General features: G+C 42.1%; 1 long non-coding RNA gene across 1 annotated transcript in view; it reads left to right on the plus strand.

The window, feature by feature from the left end:
* Positions 1 to 22,172, plus strand: part of LOC135838979 (uncharacterized) — a 219,949-nt gene that overhangs the window by 35,272 nt on the left and 162,505 nt on the right. The window contains exon 2 of the long non-coding RNA XR_010557503.1: positions 6,126 to 6,225. This is a non-coding gene — a long non-coding RNA (uncharacterized LOC135838979). The remainder of the gene's footprint in view (positions 1 to 6,125; positions 6,226 to 22,172) is intronic.

Here is a 22,172-nt window from a genome sequence, read left to right on the forward strand (position 1 = left end):
CACGTGTGGTTAAAGTAATTTGTTTTTAATATTTAATTGATCTGAAGATCGATAAATATTAAATAGGACTTGCTTGGTAATTTGTGATGTATCCAGACATCGCTAATCACAAAGTGTTATGTGTATTTCTTTTAGTGAAGTCCTGTTGACGCCTTCACTATTAGGGGGGGGGGGCACTGAAAGAGACAGGAAAACGTGTACAGTGTTCTGTAAATGGTGAGATACATTAACTACTTATTACTTAAGTCCTAATCATTGTTATTTAATCATGGCAAATACTATCAACTAACAATACTGGAAACTCCATTTAAATTACATTAAGCGTTTTTGTCACAGCAGAAGCGCGATCTGAACAGCCTGGACAGAAACTAACTCTTATCAAAAATGCTCTGATTGGTTAGTTCATAACTGGTTTGAATCTCACATGTCCGCGAGATTCAAATCAGCAAATCAGATGCTTGTGTAAAATTTAGTTACTTACCAGGCCGCTAGGAGGATGAAACACCATTTTTTGATGGAGTTGCCAATATTGTTAGTTGATAGTATTTGACCATGGTGTTGTAATGTATGTTTATTAGTTTAGTTTTTAGATTTATTATATTCAACAAATCCTCATCATATGTGGTACCTACTTAATCTTGCTGGTCTACCTATCTGTGAATAGATAGATCATTTACTTGTCTGAATTCATTAGTTTTCATACCACATCAAGAGATATGCAAAAGCAATGCATGCTAATGATGCTTGTAAATCTTGTAAATGGGTAATTCTCAGAAAAAGGGTCGATTTTGATATGCATAATTTTGAAAAACGAAAATCATTTTTTTGGAAAATTTCAAGTGGGAATCATTTGTATATGTGTCCCAGATCCCTTTTCTAGTGTTGGCCTCAATTCAATCCCCCCCACTGTGGACCCCGGCCCCCCTAAAACGGCGATAATTAGAATTCGACCCTCATCGATGTGTAATATGTCGATTGACATGTTTTCAAGGTCGTAGAATTCGAATCTGGAGTTATTTTTTTTGTAGAGGTGGAGGGTGAGGCGTGGGGAGGGGGAAAATGTCAAATTTTGCTTATATTATCGTGTAATATGTCGATTTATGTTTTTCAGGCCACAGAGTTCGAATCTGGACTCATTTTTTTGGTAGGGGTAGAGGTGAAGTGTGGGGAGGGAGAAAATGTAAAATTTTGCTTGTATTATCGTGTAATATGCCGACTAGCGCGATAAAAGTACAGCTGTCTGAAATTTAGCCAAGTCGAAGGACAAATGGGCGCTGGACAAGCCGAAGGACAATCTCAACGTTTTTTCGTTTCTAGCCTTACCTACTGGACATTATTCGATTTTTAACACGTAATAAACGTGTACTTATCATGTAGAATAACTTCCCGTGCTCAATTATCGGTTTTGGCGGGTTCATTGGCGTAAATGAAAACACCAAGCCGAAGGACACAGATTTTGCGAAATATCAAAACTTCACAGATAAGTACAATCAGAACGAGCTGTAATGTAGTTTTTAAAAAGAACGGTGCGGGGTAACATTTCTATGAGGACAGTGAACCAGTGCAGCCACTCACCAGAAAAAAATGTTGGATTGGGAAGCTACCAAAAATAATTGAAAATTGCTCGAAAATTTGCGCAAAAAGTGTGTGACAGTTTTCAAATGTGAATTGTGAGCTTCCTATAGACTTATTGCAATTGCAATTTGCACAATAAGAGACCTTCATGTTCTATGATAATGAGAATGTGTCAATTTTTCCCAAAAAAAATGAAGTTCATGACACTTTATAACATTCATTTTCAAAAACATGATGTGTGACAGCCAAGTCGAAGGACATTTGGGGTATAAAATCAAATGTACACCAATGAAAGGAGGGTCTAAAAACCTCAATACCATGTGTGAAATGTGTGCAGGGTCATTCTTGAATGGACCAAAAAAAAAAAAAAAAAAATTCATGCTAAAACCGTTGAGAAATTTGCCATGTACACGAATTTTACCTTTTTCTGAGAATTACCCAAATATAATATATATAATACATAGTATAGTATAGTATAAGTAAAATGAGTTTTATTTATTATGTATCTTGTAATTAAATGTGTATAGTGCAGTTAGGAAAAATCAACCCTTCTGAGCTAACTTGGCATTGCGTTATTATTCCCCGCCCAAGGAGTAATTATTATCTTGAATAGGTTACAAAATACAAAGTAATTCTCATCCATTTCTCCCTTAACCGATTAATCCTACTCCCACTATATCAAAGTTTCCATTCTTGGAATCATTGATTAAAATTTTCCGTTTTTGTCAAAATTGTCAAAAAGTGTCCATTCTGGTAAGATTGTCAAAAGAGGATAATTTTTCTAAAATTTTCAAACAGTCCTGTTCTTGTCAAGATTGCTCAAAAAAATCCTTTTTTTCTAAAATTGTCAAAAAATTCACGTTTTTTTATCAAAACTATCAGAGAGTGTCAATTTTGGGCAAGTTGACAAAAAATTGTAGTGTTTTTTCAAAAAAATTCTAAAGAAGTAGTTTTCTGATAAAATAATTTTTCATTCTGTAATGACGAAAAAATCATCTCTCTTTATAATTTTACCCCATCTGTAAAATATGTATTACTTCGTTTCGGTTTTATCACTTCTTTTAAATACTTTCAAACTATGTATAAGAAAGAGCGGCCTCTTATAAAACCATCCCATACCTTTTCCACACCTTTCCATCATAAACTGAGTTTACTGTGTCGCCACTTTTTTCCAATGTTTTCTTCCTACTTAGAAAAACAAGCGGCTCGCAAAGTTTCAATGAGCTGCTTGTTAAAAATGTACATCCGTTGATTTCTATAAAAATGTTAGTGGCTTCTTAAATCCAGTGTTGTCATAACGTTATTCATAACGTAACGAAAACACGAAAAAACGGAAATAATAATGTAACGATAAACGAAAACGAAATTTGTTGCAGAAGAAACCGTAACGAAATTATAACGTTACAAAAAATCTTAATGCCATAACGAAACGGAAAACGAAAAAAATTCCGTTATTTTTTCGTTTTTTTTTCGCTTTTTTCTTTAATTTTTTGGGGAAAATGATTAAAAAATGATTAATCAATAAAAAATTGAAAAAGTTAGTTTGAAAATTGAAAAATACTGTACTTGAAAACGAAATTGATGTAAAAATTTATGAGCAGAAAAATACACATGTATCGAAAAATCAAGGTGTCTGACAGGTCCTATACTGGCCCCATTAGTGCTACTGAACTCCTACTTTTTTTTCAAGAGGTAACTTAAGACTTTTTTTCAAATTTTAAATTTTTCCCCCTTTTAACGGAATTTCGAACAAACTTTGTAGAAAAGGGCTCATTTTTGACTTTTTTAGATTTTGAATCACACATAAATGAGAGCTTTTGCCATCGCTTCGCTCCCGCTATTTGCTCTTCTTTTCCCTCATTAAAACATAAAAATAACTGCATAAAGTGGCTCAATTGACATAAAAGTTCGCCTATTAAGAAAATGTTGCAAAAATAGAGAAAAGTGCTTAAAAGTTGGAATGAAATTGCATAAAGTTACTGAGAAATGAAGGTACACTTTAGGAATACTGACCAACCTTGTACTAGTTGTACTTTTTTCAGTTTTTTTCAGTTTTTTTCAGAGAAACCCCCAATTTGGGCATTTTTGTGCTATAACGAAAAATGAAACGAAATAACGAAATAACGGAAAAACAAAATGATGTAATAACGTTAAACGAAAAACATAACGTAACAGAATTATCTGTGCAACGAAATAACGGAAAAATAACGTAACGAAAAATTTCACAAATCTGAAACGAAACGATATAACGTAATGAAAAAAAAATTTCGTTATGACAACACTGCTTAAATCCATCCTATACCTTCCTATACCAAAAAACAAGCAACCAGTAAAGTTCTCCTTTGGAATCCACTTCATAAAAAGTGCAGTGGCTTCCAAATGTAAAATTCCATATTTCACAATGCAACCTTTTCCCAATAAATACTCAGCTCTCTGTATGCTAAATATTCAGTTCACTTGGAGTTCTCTCCGAGTTCAACTTCAGCTCTTGCTTTGCTGTCTTAAGTATTTTACTAGTACCTACCTAGTGTTATCTTTTATCAAAGTTTGTGATTTCAAGTTGTACCTACTTGTTTGCGAATATCTTTTTATATAGTTGTGAATTTATTTCCGACAATAAACTTTCAAAGTGAACTTTTTCAAACTTTTAATTTTCTTAATTAATCGGAGATCCTGTCATCACAATTCATTCACGTCTTTTATTTGTTTCGTGGACATTGTCTCATTTATCGTTTGTTCTGTTGAAAACTTCTTGGGAAAATTGTTCAATTTTTGTCGTTCCTTCTACAGATCAGATTTGTGACTTTGGCCATTCTGAAGCATCCTAAATTCCCAAAGTGAGTGATGCTTCGAATCAGTTTTTTTTCCGAATGTCGACTTTGATTCACGACTTCGCTCACACTCTCACATCTGAAAAACATCCATATTGTTGTTCTGAAATGTCATCAAAATGTCAACAGATTGATGCATCGACTGACAAGTGACAGTATTATAGGTAGGTACGTAGAAATAATTTCACGTGTTGGCCACGAATAAGTATCAAAAAATCATCATTCACAGTTTTTCAAGACACTAGGTAGGTGCCTACCCAATTTCCCCATTTCACTGAAAGATCTCGCAGTTATTAAAAAATTAATAAAAAAGAACACGCTTTTCATCCGATAATTAACAAAATTCCCCTCTCAAAAGCACAACTCGAAGCGTTCATCGCCTTCGCACTCGTCTACAATTTTTTAAATTTAATCCTCGAGCGACATAAATCCATACAATATTGTCATCCAGCCTTCAGGCCACATTTCGCCAGCAATTTCGACGACGAAATCTTCGCCGAACGTAAAAAAGAATAGAGAAAAGGCAGGCAGAAAACATGGAAGCACAAAACCACAAAACGACATCCAGATAAAATTAATATCACAAGCCGAAGGCTGAACAGATTTTGCTAAAATTGATATGAAAGATAGCGGAGAAAGAAAAAGCACGAAGAGAGAAAGTCAAATCTATACGTTGAGAGAAATTCGCAATATTGAAAAAATTCACCGCTGGTAAATCGTGTTTTGTAGCGAAAAAAGAAAGAAAAACACGCCAGACATTTTGATTAAAATAGGAAATCACCGAGTTTAACGTCAAACCCGGTGGATTCCAATTTTTATAGATTTGCGATTTATTTTACTTATTACAACGAGATCTTATATACACACTGTTGTGGCGATGAGGCTTGCATCGCGTAAATGCTTTTTCGATAAAATATATCGTAAGGAAAAGTCTTCCTAGTGTACGTAGCTATAGCTAGGTAGGTAAGTGTACCACAGAAATCTATATTAAATTCAGTCTCGTTGAAGGAAAGAAAATCTGTAAAGGCGTGGATGTTTTAATTAAAACCTGTTGGAGGAAGAAAAACACCAGCTAGATGCTCTCAAGTAACAAATTTTTCAATGAAGTAGACTACTATAGAGTTTCAAAGCGATGTTCCGATTTATGTAGGCCGGAAAAAATGTCAACGAGAAGACATTTCAGATTTTTCATGAATTTATTTAGGCCAAAGTATACACTCATCGTAGAGTAATATGGGATAAATGTACACGAGGAATATTCACGCCTCCGAAACTCGTATTACAAACGTGGTAAAAACCTATTAAATCAGACGGTACTTTGGTATTCTGCGAGGATAAGCAATATAAGGCTCACCAGGAGGTCACCGAGAAAGCCTTCAAATTAAAAAGACCAACGGTCAGAAACAATTCTAAAATACAATTCGACAAAGCCTTTTTCGCATTCAATTCAAATCGAAAATAACGATTTCCATTATTCGCCGTGGACTTTTTCTTCGCGTATAAATCCGCAGTGCGGAAATAGAGGAAGGAATTGCCGAATTGGTCATTAGCGATTCGAATTCGACTTAATACTGTACGTGGACAATGCCGGACAATATGGTTACATAGCATTTTATTTCATCTGTAACAATAACATCTGCTATTGTGGGTGTCGGCGGGTGTTACTCTATCGAGATACTTACCTATACTTTTTTCCTTTTTTTTTTTCATGTTCCGCAGAAAAAGGATTCTCTGTGCCGGCGGTTCTTGGATTCGTCGATGTGGTTTCCATGTTCGCGTTAAGAACGGATTATTTTTGCCAATTGTGACCACAACGTTGGTTCGTATTACCGTTATATAAATGTGTATAGGTATATAGGTACATACTACACTGTGAGATGAAAAATTCATTCGTCAGTTCGATCAACCAATATTTGAGTTCATTGTGGTGGAAATATTGGCTTTTGTTTGAATTGACACATTGGTGTAAGTATTGGTAGTACAGTTGAATTTTCAAATTATACTTCGGTATTTGGTTCTTGTTCTTATTTTGTGATGTGTAGTGGGAAAATTTCGTAGAATATTTGGACGAAAAAAAGAACGGTGGAATTTTTTTTAGATGGATGGTTTATTTACTTAACGTAAACGTGGGAACGATTAATTCAAAGACATCCTACTTAATTTAATCAAAGGGATAGCTTATTCCCCATAATTAATGTGCCTTTTTACGTCGAACTAATCTATCTCTTTAGAGACGAAGAAGTGAGGAAGAGTCGATTCCCCAAAGTTGTGTCTAGTCTTCAAAACTACCTGACGAAAATGTCCACTTCTTCGTTACTATTCGTCTGCTAACATTGAAACTTGATTATGCACAAAACATCATGTGAAATTGAAAGAAATTCAGAAAGTATTGCCAAATCAAAGATGACCTTTTTCTAAAATATCTTTGCCGATGACTTTTCACTCTCAAACTCGATTCGAAAAAATCAGTTTTATGTCATTCCAGATTCTCCGGCAGCGAATTTTCAATTTCCTCCAGAAATTTGGAATATTCAAAGTTTGTCAGTTCAAAATTGAATTTTTGACCAGTGGATGAATTTCAGAAAAAATGTAGGTAGATGAGGAATAGAATTTTTCAAAATTACATTTCATAAAATGGAATTGGAATTTCAAAGCCTCCTGAAAGTTTTTACAAACCCCCCTGGAACCCATTCTCGACTCATTTTCTAGAATTCGGTTCTCGAAAAATTCACATTTTTGCCAAAAACTTTGAATTTCGTCTTTCTAGCGAATTCAAACCCAGTTTCCAGGAGAACAAAGAGGTTTCATGAGCTGCGGTTTGCGGCATTGAATTCGCCGTCCCAAAACACCCCCAGGCCCAAATTTTCAGCTCGTTTGGGCGACATTTAATCCAGTGGTTTTTTTGGCCCCTTCTGCCTACTCCCTAGTAGGCAATGGTGGAATCAACAGGGGTGGCGGATAAATGTGAGCGATTTGTCCGCAACAAAGACGATTTGGGACTAATTTTGGGTCGCTGATTTCGAATATGACCTTCATTTTCTTGGGAGATGCGCATAAGTGGCATTTTTGGTACTTTTCATTGTGCAAAACCGCTCCACAGGCTTCCAATCAAACGCTAGCGAGCTACCGATTGTTGCAATGAATTCCCCGACCCCGAAAACCCCCCTGGAACCCATTCTCGACTCATTTTCTAGAATTCGGTTCTCGAAAAATTCACATTTTTGCCAAAAACTTTGAATTTCGTCTTTCTAGCGAATTCAAACCCAGTTTCCAGGAGAACAAAGAGGTTTCATGAGCTGCGGTTTGCGGCATTGAATTCGCCGTCCCAAAACACCCCCAGGCCCAAATTTTCAGCTCGCTTGAGCGACATTTTATCCAGTGGTTTTTTTGGCCCCTTCTGCCTACTCACTAGTAGGCAATGGTGGAATCAACAGGGGTGGCGGATAAATGTGTGCGATTTGTCCGCAACAAAGACGATTTGGGACTAATTTTGGGTCGCTGATTTCGAATATGACCTTCATTTTCTTGGGAGATGCGCATAAGTGGCATTTTTGGTACTTTTCATTGTGCAAAACCGCTCCACAGGCTTCCAATCAAACGCTAGCGAGCTACCGATTGTTGCAATGAATTCCCCGACCCCGAAAACCCCCCTGGAACCCATTCTCGACTCATTTTCTAGAATTCGGTTCTAGAAAAATTCACATTTTTGCCAAAAACTTTGAATTTCGTCTTTCTAGCGAATTCAAACCCAGTTTCCAGGAGAACAAAGAGGTTTCATGAGCTGCGGTTTGCGGCATTGAATTCGCCGTCCCAAAACACCCCCAGGCCCAAATTTTCAGCTCGCTTGAGCGACATTTTATCCAGTGTTTTTTTTGGCCCCTTCCGCCTACTCCCTAGTAGGCAATGGTGGAATCAACAGGGGTGGCGGATAAATGTGTGCGATTTGTCCGCAACAAAGACGATTTGGGACTAATTTTGGGTCGCTGATTTCGAATATGACCTTCATTTTCTTGGGAGATGCGCATAAGTGGCATTTTTGGTACTTTTCATTGTGCAAAACCGCTCCACAGGCTTCCAATCAAACGCTAGCGAGCTACCGATTGTTGCAATGAATTCCCCGACCCCGAAAACCCCCCTGGAACCCATTCTCGACTCATTTTCTAGAATTCGGTTCTCGAAAAATTCACATTTTTGCCAAAAACTTTGAATTTCGCCTTTCTAGCGAATTCAAACCCAGTTTCCAGGAGAACAAAGAGGTTTCATGAGCTGCGGTTTGCGGCATTGAATTCGCCGTCCCAAAACACCCCCAGGCCCAAATTTTCAGCTCGTTTGAGCGACATTTTATCCAGTGGTTTTTTTGGCCCCTTCTGCCTACTCCCTAGTAGGCAATGGTGGAATCAACAGGGGTGGCGGATAAATGTGAGCGATTTGTCCGCAACAAAGACGATTTGGGACTAATTTTGGGTCGCTGATTTCGAATATGACCTTCATTTTCTTGGGAGATGCGCATAAGTGGCATTTTTGGTACTTTTCATTGTGCAAAACCGCTCCACAGGCTTCCAATCAAACGCTAGCGAGCTACCGATTGTTGCAATGAATTCCCCGACCCCGAAAACCCCCCTGGAACCCATTCTCGACTCATTTTCTAGAATTCGGTTCTAGAAAAATTCACATTTTTGCCAAAAACTTTGAATTTCGTCTTTCTAGCGAATTCAAACCCAGTTTCCAGGAGAACAAAGAGGTTTCATGAGCTGCGGTTTGCGGCATTGAATTCGCCGTCCCAAAACACCCCCAGGCCCAAATTTTCAGCTCGCTTGAGCGACATTTAATCCAGTGGTTTTTTTGGCCCCTTCTGCCTACTCACTAGTAGGCAATGGTGGAATCAACAGGGGTGGCGGATAAATGTGAGCGATTTGTCCGCAACAAAGACGATTTGGGACTAATTTTGGGTCGCTGATTTCGAATATGACCTTCATTTTCTTGGGAGATGCGCATAAGTGGCATTTTTGGTACTTTTCATTGTGCAAAACCGCTCCACAGGCTTCCAATCAAACGCTAGCGAGCTACCGATTGTTGCAATGAATTCCCCGACCCCGAAAACCCCCCTGGAACCCATTCTCGACTCATTTTCTAGAATTCGGTTCTCGAAAAATTCACATTTTTGCCAAAAACTTTGAATTTCGTCTTTCTAGCGAATTCAAACCCAGTTTCCAGGAGAACAAAGAGGTTTCATGAGCTGCGGTTTGCGGCATTGAATTCGCCGTCCCAAAACACCCCCAGGCCCAAATTTTCAGCTCGTTTGAGCGACATTTTATCCAGTGGTTTTTTTGGCCCCTTCTGCCTACTCCCTAGTAGGCAATGGTGGAATCAACAGGGGTGGCGGATAAATGTGAGCGATTTGTCCGCAACAAAGACGATTTGGGACTAATTTTGGGTCGCTGATTTCGAATATGACCTTCATTTTCTTGGGAGATGCGCATAAGTGGCATTTTTGGTACTTTTCATTGTGCAAAACCGCTCCACAGGCTTCCAATCAAACGCTAGCGAGCTACCGATTGTTGCAATGAATTCCCCGACCCCGAAAACCCCCCTGGAACCCATTCTCGACTCATTTTCTAGAATTCGGTTCTAGAAAAATTCACATTTTTGCCAAAAACTTTGAATTTCGTCTTTCTAGCGAATTCAAACCCAGTTTCCAGGAGAACAAAGAGGTTTCATGAGCTGCGGTTTGCGGCATTGAATTCGCCGTCCCAAAACACCCCCAGGCCCAAATTTTCAGCTCGCTTGAGCGACATTTAATCCAGTGGTTTTTTTGGCCCCTTCTGCCTACTCACTAGTAGGCAATGGTGGAATCAACAGGGGTGGCGGATAAATGTGAGCGATTTGTCCGCAACAAAGACGATTTGGGACTAATTTTGGGTCGCTGATTTCGAATATGACCTTCATTTTCTTGGGAGATGCGCATAAGTGGCATTTTTGGTACTTTTCATTGTGCAAAACCGCTCCACAGGCTTCCAATCAAACGCTAGCGAGCTACCGATTGTTGCAATGAATTCCCCGACCCCGAAAACCCCCCTGGAACCCATTCTCGACTCATTTTCTAGAATTCGGTTCTAGAAAAATTCACATTTTTGCCAAAAACTTTGAATTTCGTCTTTCTAGCGAATTCAAACCCAGTTTCCAGGAGAACAAAGAGGTTTCATGAGCTGCGGTTTGCGGCATTGAATTCGCCGTCCCAAAACACCCCCAGGCCCAAATTTTCAGCTCGCTTGAGCGACATTTAATCCAGTGGTTTTTTTGGCCCTTTCTGCCTACTCACTAGTAGGCAATGGTGGAATCAACAGGGGTGGCGGATAAATGTGAGCGATTTGTCCGCAACAAAGACGATTTGGGACTAATTTTGGGTCGCTGATTTCGAATATGACCTTCATTTTCTTGGGAGATGCGCATAAGTGGCATTTTTGGTACTTTTCATTGTGCAAAACCGCTCCACAGGCTTCCAATCAAACGCTAGCGAGCTACCGATTGTTGCAATGAATTCCCCGACCCCGAAAACCCCCCTGGAACCCATTCTCGACTCATTTTCTAGAATTCGGTTCTCGAAAAATTCACATTTTTGCCAAAAACTTTGAATTTCGTCTTTCTAGCGAATTCAAACCCAGTTTCCAGGAGAACAAAGAGGTTTCATGAGCTGCGGTTTGCGGCATTGAATTCGCCGTCCCAAAACACCCCCAGGCCCAAATTTTCAGCTCGTTTGAGCGACATTTTATCCAGTGGTTTTTTTGGCCCCTTCTGCCTACTCCCTAGTAGGCAATGGTGGAATCAACAGGGGTGGCGGATAAATGTGAGCGATTTGTCCGCAACAAAGACGATTTGGGACTAATTTTGGGTCGCTGATTTCGAATATGACCTTCATTTTCTTGGGAGATGCGCATAAGTGGCATTTTTGGTACTTTTCATTGTGCAAAACCGCTCCACAGGCTTCCAATCAAACGCTAGCGAGCTACCGATTGTTGCAATGAATTCCCCGACCCCGAAAACCCCCCTGGAACCCATTCTCGACTCATTTTCTAGAATTCGGTTCTAGAAAAATTCACATTTTTGCCAAAAACTTTGAATTTCGTCTTTCTAGCGAATTCAAACCCAGTTTCCAGGAGAACAAAGAGGTTTCATGAGCTGCGGTTTGCGGCATTGAATTCGCCGTCCCAAAACACCCCCAGGCCCAAATTTTCAGCTCGCTTGAGCGACATTTAATCCAGTGGTTTTTTTGGCCCCTTCTGCCTACTCACTAGTAGGCAATGGTGGAATCAACAGGGGTGGCGGATAAATGTGAGCGATTTGTCCGCAACAAAGACGATTTGGGACTAATTTTGGGTCGCTGATTTCGAATATGACCTTCATTTTCTTGGGAGATGCGCATAAGTGGCATTTTTGGTACTTTTCATTGTGCAAAACCGCTCCACAGGCTTCCAATCAAACGCTAGCGAGCTACCGATTGTTGCAATGAATTCCCCGACCCCGAAAACCCCCCTGGAACCCATTCTCGACTCATTTTCTAGAATTCGGTTCTAGAAAAATTCACATTTTTGCCAAAAACTTTGAATTTCGTCTTTCTAGCGAATTCAAACCCAGTTTCCAGGAGAACAAAGAGGTTTCATGAGCTGCGGTTTGCGGCATTGAATTCGCCGTCCCAAAACACCCCCAGGCCCAAATTTTCAGCTCGCTTGAGCGACATTTTATCCAGTGTTTTTTTTGGCCCCTTCCGCCTACTCCCTAGTAGGCAATGGTGGAATCAACAGGGGTGGCGGATAAATGTGTGCGATTTGTCCGCAACAAAGACGATTTGGGACTAATTTTGGGTCGCTGATTTCGAATATGACCTTCATTTTCTTGGGAGATGCGCATAAGTGGCATTTTTGGTACTTTTCATTGTGCAAAACCGCTCCACAGGCTTCCAATCAAACGCTAGCGAGCTACCGATTGTTGCAATGAATTCCCCGACCCCGAAAACCCCCCTGGAACCCATTCTCGACTCATTTTCTAGAATTCGGTTCTCGAAAAATTCACATTTTTGCCAAAAACTTTGAATTTCGCCTTTCTAGCGAATTCAAACCCAGTTTCCAGGAGAACAAAGAGGTTTCATGAGCTGCGGTTTGCGGCATTGAATTCGCCGTCCCAAAACACCCCCAGGCCCAAATTTTCAGCTCGTTTGAGCGACATTTTATCCAGTGGTTTTTTTGGCCCCTTCTGCCTACTCCCTAGTAGGCAATGGTGGAATCAACAGGGGTGGCGGATAAATGTGAGCGATTTGTCCGCAACAAAGACGATTTGGGACTAATTTTGGGTCGCTGATTTCGAATATGACCTTCATTTTCTTGGGAGATGCGCATAAGTGGCATTTTTGGTACTTTTCATTGTGCAAAACCGCTCCACAGGCTTCCAATCAAACGCTAGCGAGCTACCGATTGTTGCAATGAATTCCCCGACCCCGAAAACCCCCCTGGAACCCATTCTCGACTCATTTTCTAGAATTCGGTTCTAGAAAAATTCACATTTTTGCCAAAAACTTTGAATTTCGTCTTTCTAGCGAATTCAAACCCAGTTTCCAGGAGAACAAAGAGGTTTCATGAGCTGCGGTTTGCGGCATTGAATTCGCCGTCCCAAAACACCCCCAGGCCCAAATTTTCAGCTCGCTTGAGCGACATTTAATCCAGTGGTTTTTTTGGCCCCTTCTGCCTACTCACTAGTAGGCAATGGTGGAATCAACAGGGGTGGCGGATAAATGTGAGCGATTTGTCCGCAACAAAGACGATTTGGGACTAATTTTGGGTCGCTGATTTCGAATATGACCTTCATTTTCTTGGGAGATGCGCATAAGTGGCATTTTTGGTACTTTTCATTGTGCAAAACCGCTCCACAGGCTTCCAATCAAACGCTAGCGAGCTACCGATTGTTGCAATGAATTCCCCGACCCCGAAAACCCCCCTGGAACCCATTCTCGACTCATTTTCTAGAATTCGGTTCTCGAAAAATTCACATTTTTGCCAAAAACTTTGAATTTCGCCTTTCTAGCGAATTCAAACCCAGTTTCCAGGAGAACAAAGAGGTTTCATGAGCTGCGGTTTGCGGCATTGAATTCGCCGTCCCAAAACACCCCCAGGCCCAAATTTTCAGCTCGTTTGAGCGACATTTTATCCAGTGGTTTTTTTGGCCCCTTCTGCCTACTCCCTAGTAGGCAATGGTGGAATCAACAGGGGTGGCGGATAAATGTGAGCGATTTGTCCGCAACAAAGACGATTTGGGACTAATTTTGGGTCGCTGATTTCGAATATGACCTTCATTTTCTTGGGAGATGCGCATAAGTGGCATTTTTGGTACTTTTCATTGTGCAAAACCGCTCCACAGGCTTCCAATCAAACGCTAGCGAGCTACCGATTGTTGCAATGAATTCCCCGACCCCGAAAACCCCCCTGGAACCCATTCTCGACTCATTTTCTAGAATTCGGTTCTAGAAAAATTCACATTTTTGCCAAAAACTTTGAATTTCGTCTTTCTAGCGAATTCAAACCCAGTTTCCAGGAGAACAAAGAGGTTTCATGAGCTGCGGTTTGCGGCATTGAATTCGCCGTCCCAAAACACCCCCAGGCCCAAATTTTCAGCTCGCTTGAGCGACATCTAATCCAGTGGTTTTTTTGGCCCCTTCTGCCTACTCACTAGTAGGCAATGGTGGAATCAACAGGGGTGGCGGATAAATGTGAGCGATTTGTCCGCAACAAAGACGATTTGGGACTAATTTTGGGTCGCTGATTTCGAATATGACCTTCATTTTCTTGGGAGATGCGCATAAGTGGCATTTTTGGTACTTTTCATTGTGCAAAACCGCTCCACAGGCTTCCAATCAAACGCTAGCGAGCTACCGATTGTTGCAATGAATTCCCCGACCCCGAAAACCCCCCTGGAACCCATTCTCGACTCATTTTCTAGAATTCGGTTCTCGAAAAATTCACATTTTTGCCAAAAACTTTGAATTTCGCCTTTCTAGCGAATTCAAACCCAGTTTCCAGGAGAACAAAGAGGTTTCATGAGCTGCGGTTTGCGGCATTGAATTCGCCGTCCCAAAACACCCCCAGGCCCAAATTTTCAGCTCGTTTGAGCGACATTTTATCCAGTGGTTTTTTTGGCCCCTTCTGCCTACTCCCTAGTAGGCAATGGTGGAATCAACAGGGGTGGCGGATAAATGTGAGCGATTTGTCCGCAACAAAGACGATTTGGGACTAATTTTGGGTCGCTGATTTCGAATATGACCTTCATTTTCTTGGGAGATGCGCATAAGTGGCATTTTTGGTACTTTTCATTGTGCAAAACCGCTCCACAGGCTTCCAATCAAACGCTAGCGAGCTACCGATTGTTGCAATGAATTCCCCGACCCCGAAAACCCCCCTGGAACCCATTCTCGACTCATTTTCTAGAATTCGGTTCTCGAAAAATTCACATTTTTGCCAAAAACTTTGAATTTGGCCTTTCTAGCGAATTCAAACCCAGTTTCCAGGAGAACAAAGAGGTTTCATGAGCTGCGGTTTGCGGCATTGAATTCGCCGTCCCAAAACACCCCCAGGCCCAAATTTTCAGCTCGTTTGAGCGACATTTTATCCAGTGGTTTTTTTGGCCCCTTCTGCCTACTCCCTAGTAGGCAATGGTGGAATCAACAGGGGTGGCGGATAAATGTGAGCGATTTGTCCGCAACAAAGACGATTTGGGACTAATTTTGGGTCGCTGATTTCGAATATGACCTTCATTTTCTTGGGAGATGCGCATAAGTGGCATTTTTGGTACTTTTCATTGTGCAAAACCGCTCCACAGGCTTCCAATCAAACGCTAGCGAGCTACCGATTGTTGCAATGAATTCCCCGACCCCGAAAACCCCCCTGGAACCCATTCTCGACTCATTTTCTAGAATTCGGTTCTAGAAAAATTCACATTTTTGCCAAAAACTTTGAATTTCGTCTTTCTAGCGAATTCAAACCCAGTTTCCAGGAGAACAAAGAGGTTTCATGAGCTGCGGTTTGCGGCATTGAATTCGCCGTCCCAAAACACCCCCAGGCCCAAATTTTCAGCTCGTTTGAGCGACATTTTATCCAGTGGTTTTTTTGGCCCCTTCTGCCTACTCCCTAGTAGGCAATGGTGGAATCAACAGGGGTGGCGGATAAATGTGAGCGATTTGTCCGCAACAAAGACGATTTGGGACTAATTTTGGGTCGCTGATTTCGAATATGACCTTCATTTTCTTGGGAGATGCGCATAAGTGGCATTTTTGGTACTTTTCATTGTGCAAAACCGCTCCACAGGCTTCCAATCAAACGCTAGCGAGCTACCGATTGTTGCAATGAATTCCCCGACCCCGAAAACCCCCCTGGAACCCATTCTCGACTCATTTTCTAGAATTCGGTTCTAGAAAAATTCACATTTTTGCCAAAAACTTTGAATTTCGTCTTTCTAGCGAATTCAAACCCAGTTTCCAGGAGAACAAAGAGGTTTCATGAGCTGCGGTTTGCGGCATTGAATTCGCCGTCCCAAAACACCCCCAGGCCCAAATTTTCAGCTCGCTTGAGCGACATTTAATCCAGTGGTTTTTTTGGCCCCTTCTGCCTACTCACTAGTAGGCAATGGTGGAATCAACAGGGGTGGCGGATAAATGTGAGCGATTTGTCCGCAACAAAGACGATTTGGGACTAATTTTGGGTCGCTGATTTCGAATATGACCTTCATTTTCTTGGGAGATGCGCATAAGTGGCATTTTTGGTACTTTTCATTGTGCAAAACCGCTCCACAGGCTTCCAATCAAACGCTAGCGAGCTACCGATTGTTGCAATGAATTCCCCGACCCCGAAAACCCCCCTGGAACCCATTCTCGACTCATTTTCTAGAATTCGGTTCTCGAAAAATTCACATTTTTGCCAAAAACTTTGAATTTCGCCTTTCTAGCGAATTCAAACCCAGTTTCCAGGAGAACAAAGAGGTTTCATGAGCTGCGGTTTGCGTCATTGAATTCGCCGTCCCAAAACACCCCCAGGCCCAAATTTTCAGCTCGCTTGAGCGACATTTTATCCAGTGGTTTTTTTGGCCCCTTCTGCCTACTCCCTAGTAGGCAATGGTGGAATCAACAGGGGTGGCGGATAAATGTGAGCGATTTGTCCGCAACAAAGACGATTTGGGACTAATTTTGGGTCGCTGATTTCGAATATGACCTTCATTTTCTTGGGAGATGCGCATAAGTGGCATTTTTGGTACTTTTCATTGTGCAAAACCGCTCCACAGGCTTCCAATCAAACGCTAGCGAGCTACCGATTGTTGCAATGAATTCCCCGACCCCGAAAACCCCCCTGGAACCCATTCTCGACTCATTTTCTAGAATTCGGTTCTAGAAAAATTCACATTTTTGCCAAAAACTTTGAATTTCGTCTTTCTAGCGAATTCAAACCCAGTTTCCAGGAGAACAAAGAGGTTTCATGAGCTGCGGTTTGCGGCATTGAATTCGCCGTCCCAAAACACCCCCAGGCCCAAATTTTCAGCTCGCTTGAGCGACATTTTATCCAGTGGTTTTTTTGGCCCCTTCTGCCTACTCCCTAGTAGGCAATGGTGGAATCAACAGGGGTGGCGGATAAATGTGAGCGATTTGTCCGCAACAAAGACGATTTGGGACTAATTTTGGGTCGCTGATTTCGAATATGACCTTCATTTTCTTGGGAGATGCGCATAAGTGGCATTTTTGGTACTTTTCATTGTGCAAAACCGCTCCACAGGCTTCCAATCAAACGCTAGCGAGCTACCGATTGTTGCAATGAATTCCCCGACCCCGAAAACCCCCCTGGAACCCATTCTCGACTCATTTTCTAGAATTCGGTTCTAGAAAAATTCACATTTTTGCCAAAAACTTTGAATTTCGTCTTTCTAGCGAATTCAAACCCAGTTTCCAGGAGAACAAAGAGGTTTCATGAGCTGCGGTTTGCGGCATTGAATTCGCCGTCCCAAAACACCCCCAGGCCCAAATTTTCAGCTCGTTTGGGCGACATTTAATCCAGTGGTTTTTTTGGCCCCTTCTGCCTACTCACTAGTAGGCAATGGTGGAATCAACAGGGGTGGCGGATAAATGTGAGCGATTTGTCCGCAACAAAGACGATTTGGGACTAATTTTGGGTCGCTGATTTCGAATATGACCTTCATTTTCTTGGGAGATGCGCATAAGTGGCATTTTTGGTACTTTTCATTGTGCAAAACCGCTCCACAGGCTTCCAATCAAACGCTAGCGAGCTACCGATTGTTGCAATGAATTCCCCGACCCCGAAAACCCTCTGGAACCCATTCTCGACTCATTTTCTAGAATTCGGTTCTAGAAAAATTCACATTTTTGCCAAAAACTTTGAATTTCGTCTTTCTAGCGAATTCAAACCCAGTTTCCAGGAGAACAAAGAGGTTTCATGAGCTGCGGTTTGCGTCATTGAATTCGCCGTCCCAAAACACCCCCAGGCCCAAATTTTCAGCTCGCTTGAGCGACATTTTATCCAGTGGTTTTTTTGGCCCCTTCTGCCTACTCCCTAGTAGGCAATGGTGGAATCAACAGGGGTGGCGGATAAATGTGAGCAATTTGTCCGCAACAAAGACGATTTGGGACTAATTTTGGGTCGCTGATTTCGAATATGACCTTCATTTTCTTGGGAGATGCGCATAAGTGGCATTTTTGGTACTTTTCATTGTGCAAAACCGCTCCACAGGCTTCCAATCAAACGCTAGCGAGCTACCGATTGTTGCAATGAATTCCCCGACCCCGAAAACCCCCCTGGAACCCATTCTCGACTCATTTTCTAGAATTCGGTTCTAGAAAAATTCACATTTTTGCCAAAAACTTTGAATTTCGTCTTTCTAGCGAATTCAAACCCAGTTTCCAGGAGAACAAAGAGGTTTCATGAGCTGCGGTTTGCGGCATTGAATTCGCCGTCCCAAAACACCCCCAGGCCCAAATTTTCAGCTCGCTTGAGCGACATTTAATCCAGTGGTTTTTTTGGCCCCTTCTGCCTACTCACTAGTAGGCAATGGTGGAATCAACAGGGGTGGCGGATAAATGTGAGCGATTTGTCCGCAACAAAGACGATTTGGGACTAATTTTGGGTCGCTGATTTCGAATATGACCTTCATTTTCTTGGGAGATGCGCATAAGTGGCATTTTTGGTACTTTTCATTGTGCAAAACCGCTCCACAGGCTTCCAATCAAACGCTAGCGAGCTACCGATTGTTGCAATGAATTCCCCGACCCCGAAAACCCCCCTGGAACCCATTCTCGACTCATTTTCTAGAATTCGGTTCTCGAAAAATTCACATTTTTGCCAAAAACTTTGAATTTCGTCTTTCTAGCGAATTCAAACCCAGTTTCCAGGAGAACAAAGAGGTTTCATGAGCTGCGGTTTGCGGCATTGAATTCGCCGTCCCAAAACACCCCCAGGCCCAAATTTTCAGCTCGCTTGAGCGACATTTTATCCAGTGGTTTTTTTGGCCCCTTCTGCCTACTCCCTAGTAGGCAATGGTGGAATCAACAGGGGTGGCGGATAAATGTGAGCGATTTGTCCGCAACAAAGACGATTTGGGACTAATTTTGGGTCGCTGATTTCGAATATGACCTTCATTTTCTTGGGAGATGCGCATAAGTGGCATTTTTGGTACTTTTCATTGTGCAAAACCGCTCCACAGGCTTCCAATCAAACGCTAGCGAGCTACCGATTGTTGCAATGAATTCCCCGACCCCGAAAACCCCCCTGGAACCCATTCTCGACTCATTTTCTAGAATTCGGTTCTAGAAAAATTCACATTTTTGCCAAAAACTTTGAATTTCGTCTTTCTAGCGAATTCAAACCCAGTTTCCAGGAGAACAAAGAGGTTTCATGAGCTGCGGTTTGCGGCATTGAATTCGCCGTCCCAAAACACCCCCAGGCCCAAATTTTCAGCTCGCTTGAGCGACATTTTATCCAGTGGTTTTTTTGGCCCCTTCTGCCTACTCCCTAGTAGGCAATGGTGGAATCAACAGGGGTGGCGGATAAATGTGTGCGATTTGTCCGCAACAAAGACGATTTGGGACTAATTTTGGGTCGCTGATTTCGAATATGACCTTCATTTTCTTGGGAGATGCGCATAAGTGGCATTTTTGGTACTTTTCATTGTGCAAAACCGCTCCACAGGCTTCCAATCAAACGCTAGCGAGCTACCGATTGTTGCAATGAAATCCCCGACCCCGAAAACCCCCCTGGAACCCATTCTCGACTCATTTTCTAGAATTCGGTTCTCGAAAAATTCACATTTTTGCCAAAAACTTTGAATTTCGTCTTTCTAGCGAATTCAAACCCAGTTTCCAGGAGAACAAAGAGGTTTCATGAGCTGCGGTTTGCGTCATTGAATTCGCCGTCCCAAAACACCCCCAGGCCCAAATTTTCAGCTCGTTTGAGCGACATTTTATCCAGTGGTTTTTTTGGCCCCTTCTGCCTACTCCCTAGTAGGCAATGGTGGAATCAACAGGGGTGGCGGATAAATGTGAGCGATTTGTCCGCAACAAAGACGATTTGGGACTAATTTTGGGTCGCTGATTTCGAATATGACCTTCATTTTCTTGGGAGATGCGCATAAGTGGCATTTTTGGTACTTTTCATTGTGCAATACCGCTCCACAGGCTTCCAATCAAACGCTAGCGAGCTACCGATTGTTGCAATGAATTCCCCGACCCCGAAAACCCCCCTGGAACCCATTCTCGACTCATTTTCTAGAATTCGGTTCTCGAAAAATTCACATTTTTGCCAAAAACTTTGAATTTCGTCTTTCTAGCGAATTCAAACCCAGTTTCCAGGAGAACAAAGAGGTTTCATGAGCTGCGGTTTGCGGCATTGAATTCGCCGTCCCAAAACACCCCCAGGCCCAAATTTTCAGCTCGGTTGAGCGACATTTTATCCAGTGTTTTTTTTGGCCCCTTCCGCCTACTCCCTAGTAGGCAATGGTGGAATCAACAGGGGTGGCGGATAAATGTGTGCGATTTGTCCGCAACAAAGACGATTTGGGACTAATTTTGGGTCGCTGATTTCGAATATGACCTTCATTTTCTTGGGAGATGCGCATAAGTGGCATTTTTGGTACTTTTCATTGTGCAAAACCGCTCCACAGGCTTCCAATCAAACGCTAGCGAGCTACCGATGGTTGCAATGAATTCCCCGACCCCGAAAACCCCCCTGGAACCCATTCTCGACTCATTTTCTAGAATTCGGTTCTCGAAAAATTCACATTTTTGCCAAAAACTTTGAATTTCGCCTTTCTAGCGAATTCAAACCCAGTTTCCAGGAGAACAAAGAGGTTTCATGAGCTGCGGTTTGCGGCATTGAATTCGCCGTCCCAAAACACCCCCAGGCCCAAATTTTCAGCTCGTTTGAGCGACATTTTATCCAGTGGTTTTTTTGGCCCCTTCTGCCTACTCCCTAGTAGGCAATGGTGGAATCAACAGGGGTGGCGGATAAATGTGAGCGATTTGTCCGCAACAAAGACGATTTGGGACTAATTTTGGGTCGCTGATTTCGAATATGACCTTCATTTTCTTGGGAGATGCGCATAAGTGGCATTTTTGGTACTTTTCATTGTGCAAAACCGCTCCACAGGCTTCCAATCAAACGCTAGCGAGCTACCGATTGTTGCAATGAATTCCCCGACCCCGAAAACCCCCCTGGAACCCATTCTCGACTCATTTTCTAGAATTCGGTTCTCGAAAAATTCACATTTTTGCCAAAAACTTTGAATTTCGTCTTTCTAGCGAATTCAAACCCAGTTTCCAGGAGAACAAAGAGGTTTCATGAGCTGCGGTTTGCGGCATTGAATTCGCCGTCCCAAAACACCCCCAGGCCCAAATTTTCAGCTCGCTTGAGCGACATTTTATCCAGTGGTTTTTTTGGCCCCTTCTGCCTACTCCCTAGTAGGCAATGGTGGAATCAACAGGGGTGGCGGATAAATGTGAGCGATTAGTCCGCAACAAAGACGATTTGGGACTAATTTTGGGTCGCTGATTTCGAATATGACCTTCATTTTCTTGGGAGATGCGCATAAGTGGCATTTTTGGTACTTTTCATTGTGCAAAACCGCTCCACAGGCTTCCAATCAAACGCTAGCGAGCTACCGATTGTTGCAATGAATTCCCCGACCCCGAAAACCCCCCTGGAACCCATTCCCGACTCATTTTCTAGAATTCGGTTCTAGAAAAATTCACATTTTTGCCAAAAACTTTGAATTTCGTCTTTCTAGCGAATTCAAACCCAGTTTCCAGGAGAACAAAGAGGTTTCATGAGCTGCGGTTTGCGGCATTGAATTCGCCGTCCCAAAACACCCCCAGGCCCAAATTTTCAGCTCGCTTGAGCGACATTTTATCCAGTGGTTTTTTTGGCCCCTTCTGCCTACTCCCTAGTAGGCAATGGTGGAATCAACAGGGGTGGCGGATAAATGTGTGCGATTTGTCCGCAACAAAGACGATTTGGGACTAATTTTGGGTCGCTGATTTCGAATATGACCTTCATCTTCTTGGGAGATGCGCATAAGTGGCATTTTTGGTACTTTTCATTGTGCAAAACCGCTCCACAGGCTTCCAATCAAACGCTAGCGAGCTACCGATTGTTGCAATGAATTCCCCGACCCCGAAAACCCCCCTGGAACCCACTCTCGACTCATTTTCTAGAATTCGGTTTCGAAAAATTCACA

This window comes from Planococcus citri, chromosome 3, assembly GCF_950023065.1.
Source record: "Planococcus citri chromosome 3, ihPlaCitr1.1, whole genome shotgun sequence".
NCBI classification, from domain to species: Eukaryota; Metazoa; Arthropoda; class Insecta; order Hemiptera; family Pseudococcidae; genus Planococcus; species Planococcus citri.